This window comes from Xenopus tropicalis, chromosome 7 (genome assembly GCF_000004195.4).
Source record: "Xenopus tropicalis strain Nigerian chromosome 7, UCB_Xtro_10.0, whole genome shotgun sequence".
NCBI classification, from domain to species: Eukaryota; Metazoa; Chordata; class Amphibia; order Anura; family Pipidae; genus Xenopus; species Xenopus tropicalis.
Window position 1 is genome coordinate 46742897 of NC_030683.2, and position 5316 is coordinate 46748212.

A 5316-nucleotide genomic window follows, 5' to 3' on the forward strand; every position below is an offset into this window, starting at 1 on the left:
GAAGTGGGCACTGTAAGTACTGTTTCTAATTTTGCTGATGATACTAAATTATGATATGCAGGATGATGCCACTGGCTGAGAGATTTGACTTAGCATTGGGCAGCAAACTGGCAAATGATGGTAAATGCAAGGTATACACTAAACCAGTTATCCCCACCCAGTGGCTCGGGAGCAACATCTCACAACCTCCCAGTGGCCTCAAAGCAGGTGCGTATTTATGAATTCCTGGCTTGGAGCAAGTTTTGGTTGCATAAAAACCAGATGTACTGCCAAACAGAGCCTTTGGCTGCTATTCCATATAGGGCAGTTATCCCCAACCAGTGGCAAGTGAGCAACATGTTGCTCCAAACCACTTGGATGTTGCTCCCAGCGGCCTCAAAACAGGTGCTTATTTTTTATTTTCTGCTAAGGAGGCAAGCTTTGGTTGCATAAAAACCCAGTGTAATTGCCAAACAGGGTCTTCTGTAGGCTTCCAGTCAACATGGGGGCTATCAAATAGCCAATTATAGCTGTTATTGGCACCTCTAGGAACTTTTTGCATGCTTGTCTTGCTACAGAAATCTTCATGTCAAATTCTAGTCTCTTCATCCTCCCCAAAAGAACTCATTAAACACATTTCATCTTTGTGAGTTAAGCCACATATGGTGGGTCTTTATAATTTTATATTTTTCTTAAATACACTGAGAACAGTAATGGTCTAACATCATTTTAAATTACAGCCATTTCTGTTCTGTATTTTTATTTGAAATAATGATTTTAGGGTGCCAAATTTTGCTTCGTGAAATTTAGAGTTTTGACTCAATGTGCCTTTCCATAACAACCAAATGTTCTTGTTTTGTTTGCTATGGAGAAAACTGTGCATGCAAAGTTTATTAAGCCCAGTTAAATCATCACCTGATTGAGGGAGCGTGATGTTTACAAGTATAATGTTCATATTGTGTATATATATTTATATATTGCATCTGACAGGATCTTAGTGTTATGAAAACCTGTGACTCCACAGCTGTTTTGAGCTAAAGCTGGTTGGGAGTTATACTTAGTAACAACAGGGTGTTCCAACACTAAATCATTCATAAGAAAATTTCAATATAATAAAGTCGCATGTAACACATAATTACTCCTACTCTAACATCTCCTCTAATGGAGTTTTATAACAATCAATTCAATATTATTATCTGTTAATTAAATAACAGGCACAATAGCACCAATATCAAAAATCTGCCCTGCAAAAGGCTGGGCAATTCTTCACCCACAGTGCTCTATGTTTGGACCATAATAAGCACACTTTTGCACCCCTGAGAACTCCAGCGCGTGCAGCCTTAGCATTAGAAAACAAGCCCTAATATATGTTATATATATGTTAATTCTACCTTATTTTATTTTACAAATGTCAATACAAGAATCTTCTATGCATTTCTGTGGATTATGTTCGGTGTAAGATGGCATGTTTAAATATTAAATAAAATAAAATGTATATTGAGTACCAGTGCCAGGAGACATATATGTATAGGTAAGAACCAAAACATTGATTCAATAAAAATAAGAAGTGTGTGCCTAAGCCAATAATTGATTATATATATAAATTTAGGCAAGTGACAGCACTCACAGGAATTTTGCACACACGGTTAAGTATAGAAAAAAAGTGTTTGGTTTATTTAATCCAACGTTTCAGTCCTATACTAGAACTTTCATCAGGGATACCACCACCATGTACAAACAATTGCTTATAACCCTAAAGTGGTGCCAACAAATTGTTGCTAGGCAACCACACACACACACACAGTCGATCATACAGAACGAGTAAGCAGAGATGAAAGGAAAAGAATAAACAATAGTTTTTAGTGCGTATATGACAGAGACATATTAAGGGCATCATGCTCCAAACCCTGAGCCGTATTCACCCTGATAAGAGACCAACATTGGGGGATAGCTGACACGGCTGGGCTGTAATATGCCCTCTCACCTGTGCAGACCGGGTATCTCTGCTATAGGTACTGGTTGATTGAGCTATACTGTATATGGGTGAACCAGCCTCTGTTGGTCTCAAAACATAACAAAATATAACTGAATTCTCTGTTATTGGTTTATAAAAAGCCCATGTAAAGTGATTTGTTACACAACCCTATGCAACTTGTACTTACTAAGTACACTTACTACAAAGTCTGAGATTTCTGGTGTCTGCAGTTGCTGAACAACAAAGTTATGTACAATTGCAACAGGGTTTGATGATCATTGATTTGATGAAATGCTCCCATGCAACTATCCTTGGAGCTTTTTACGATTTCATCCCTCGATTTATTACTTTTTGCATGTACCGAAAGTGTATAAAAATACAGTGGATATAAAAAGTCTACACACCCCTGGTAAAATGTCAGGTTACTGTGCTGTACAAACATGAGACAAAGATCATTTCAGAACTTTTTCCACCTTTAATGTGACCTATAAACTGTACCGCTCAATTGAAAAACAAACTGAAATCTTTTAGGTGGAGGGAAGAAAACCAAAAAAACTAAAATAATGTGGTTGCGTAAGTGTGCACACCCTCTTCTAACTGGGGATGTAGCTGTGTTCAGAATAAGCAATCACATTCAAAATCATGTTAAATAGGAGTCAGCATACACCTGCCATCATTTAAAGTGCCTCTGATTAACCCCAAATAAAGTTCAGCTGCTCTAGTTGGTCTTTACTGACATTTTTTTAGTCGCATCCCACAGCAAAAGCCATGGTCCCCAGAGAGCTTCCAAAGCATTAGTGGGATCTCATTGTTAAAAGATATCAGTCAGGAGAAGGGTACAAACGAATTTTCAAGGCATTAGCTATACCATGGACCACAGTGAGACAGTCATCATCAAGTGGATAAAATATGGCACAACAGTGACATTACCAAGAACTGGACATCCCTCCAAAATTGATGAAAAAATTAGAAGAAAACTGGTCAGGGAGGCTACCAAGAGGCCTACAGCAACATTTAGGGCTCTGGCACACGGGGAGATTAGTAGCCTGCGACAAATCTCCCTTGTCACGGGCGACTAATCTCCCCGAACTACCATCCCATCGGCGAAAATGTAAGTCGCCGGTGGGATGGCACACGCTGCGCAGGCAATTTCAGTGATTTGATGAAATCACCTGCGCGTGTGCCATCCCACCGGCGACTTACATTTTTGCCGATGGGATGGTAGTTCGGGGAGATTAGTCGCCCGTGACAAGGGAGATTTGTTGCGGGCGACTAATTTCCCCGTGTGCCAGAGCCCTTAAGGAGCTGCAGTAATATCTGGCAAGTACTGGATGTGTGGTACTGTAAGAAATTGCTCATCTTGGGTGCCATTATTTGTGTTATATACATATGTGTTTGGGTCTTTATACATATTTATGTGTTATACACTGCGTATGGGGGGAGTTCTACTGATTACTATAAACCAGTTGTTCAAGTTACACCCGAAGCCAAATCATATCAAAGGGTTTTTCTTAGCATGGTGGTGGGACAGTACGTCTGCGAGAAGCCATAAAACTCAACAGTTACTGAACAATGGGCAAGGTGTGGTTTTTATCAACCCCGTCTGATCAGTTGGTATGCGGGGGGCAGTGGCTGAAAGGTGTATAAATGTGGGCTGGACAGTGGTCAAGGGAAGAACCTGGAGGACAAACCTGGGAGGAACAACCTGGGGAGAACTGCATCAGAAGTGACTGGGCAGGATGTGCGGGCTACAGACCAGAGGAGGCCATGGCTAGAGAAAAGGAACCAGACCACCATGTTCTGTGTTTGCCGGTAGCTATGATGATGTAGACTTCATTATTAATTTGTAGTTGTAAATAATGTAAATATATTGTGTTTTGTTAACTTATCCTTTAATTGTAAGAATCCATTGATTTGCTATTCAATATATTCATTTTAATATACACTTATTGGTGTGGGTTATTTGTCTGCTTCTCAAAAGAACCAGAACCCTAGTAAGAGGGCTGATTATTAATATTATTATATTATATTATTTTATATATAGTCAAAAATCTTACAGTACATGTGACAACAATCTCCCGTATTCTTCATATGTCTGGGCTATGGGGTAGAGTGGCAAGGGGAAAGCCATTTCTTATGAAGAAAAACATCCAAGCCAGGCTACATTTTGCAAAAACACATTTGAAGTCTCCCAAAAGCACGTGGGAAAAGGTGTTATGGTCTGATGAAACCAAGGTTAAAGTTTTTGGCCATAATTCCAAAAAATATGTTTGGCGCAAAAACAATACTGCACATCACCAAAAGAACACCATACCCACAGTGAAGCATGGTGGTGGCAGCATCATGCTTTGGGGCTGTTTGTCTTCAGCTGGAACTGGGGCCTTAGTTAAGATAGAGGGAATTACGAACAGTTCGAAATACCAGTCAATATTGGCACAAAACCTTCAGGCTTCTGCTAGAAAGCTGAACATGAGGAGAAACTTAGTCTTTCAGCATGACAACAACCCAAAGCAAAGATCCAAATCAACAAAGGAATGGCTTCACCGGAAGAAGATTAAAGTTTTGGAATGGCCCAGCCAGAGCCCAGACCTGAATCCGTTTGAAAATCTGTGGGGTGATCTGAAGAGGGCTGTGCCCAGGAGATGCCCTCGCAATCTGACAGATTTGGAGTGTTTGTGCAAAGAAGAGTGGGCAAATCTTGCAAAGTCAAAATGTGCAAAGCTGATAGACTCATACCCAAAAAGTGCTGTAACAAAATCAAACGGTGCTTCAACAAAGTATTAGTTTAAGGGTGTGCACACTTATGCAACCACATTATTTTAGTTTTTTTGGTTTTCTTCCCTCCCCCTAAAAGATTTCAGTTTGTTCGTCAACTGAGTGGTACAGTTTACAGGTCACATTAAAGGTGGAAAAAGTTTTGAAATGATTTATCTTTGTCTCATTTTTGTACAGCACAGGAACCTGACATTTTACCAGGGGTGTGTAAACTTTTTATATCCGCTGTATATAAAAATACTAGCCTATCATTTAATTCACATAATCTTGTCTAAACACAGCATATAGTTGTTTATAGTTAAAAATAAATAAAAGAAAATACTATTTTTGCACTTTCTTTGCCTATTTAAGGCATTTGTTTCAACATCTATATGGAATTAAATTGTGTTACCCATATAAATTGCATATGCAATGTTCCATTCCAGGGTATGAAAAGAGAAGGCTTGCTGCTCATGTATGGGTATCATAACCCCAGTGGGAGACCACTCAGACCCGAAATGCTCCAGGCCCTATGATTATAGGGGTGTATAAAAAGGATGTGAAGATGTGAAGTCACACCACACAATAACCACTAGATGGCAAGTCAC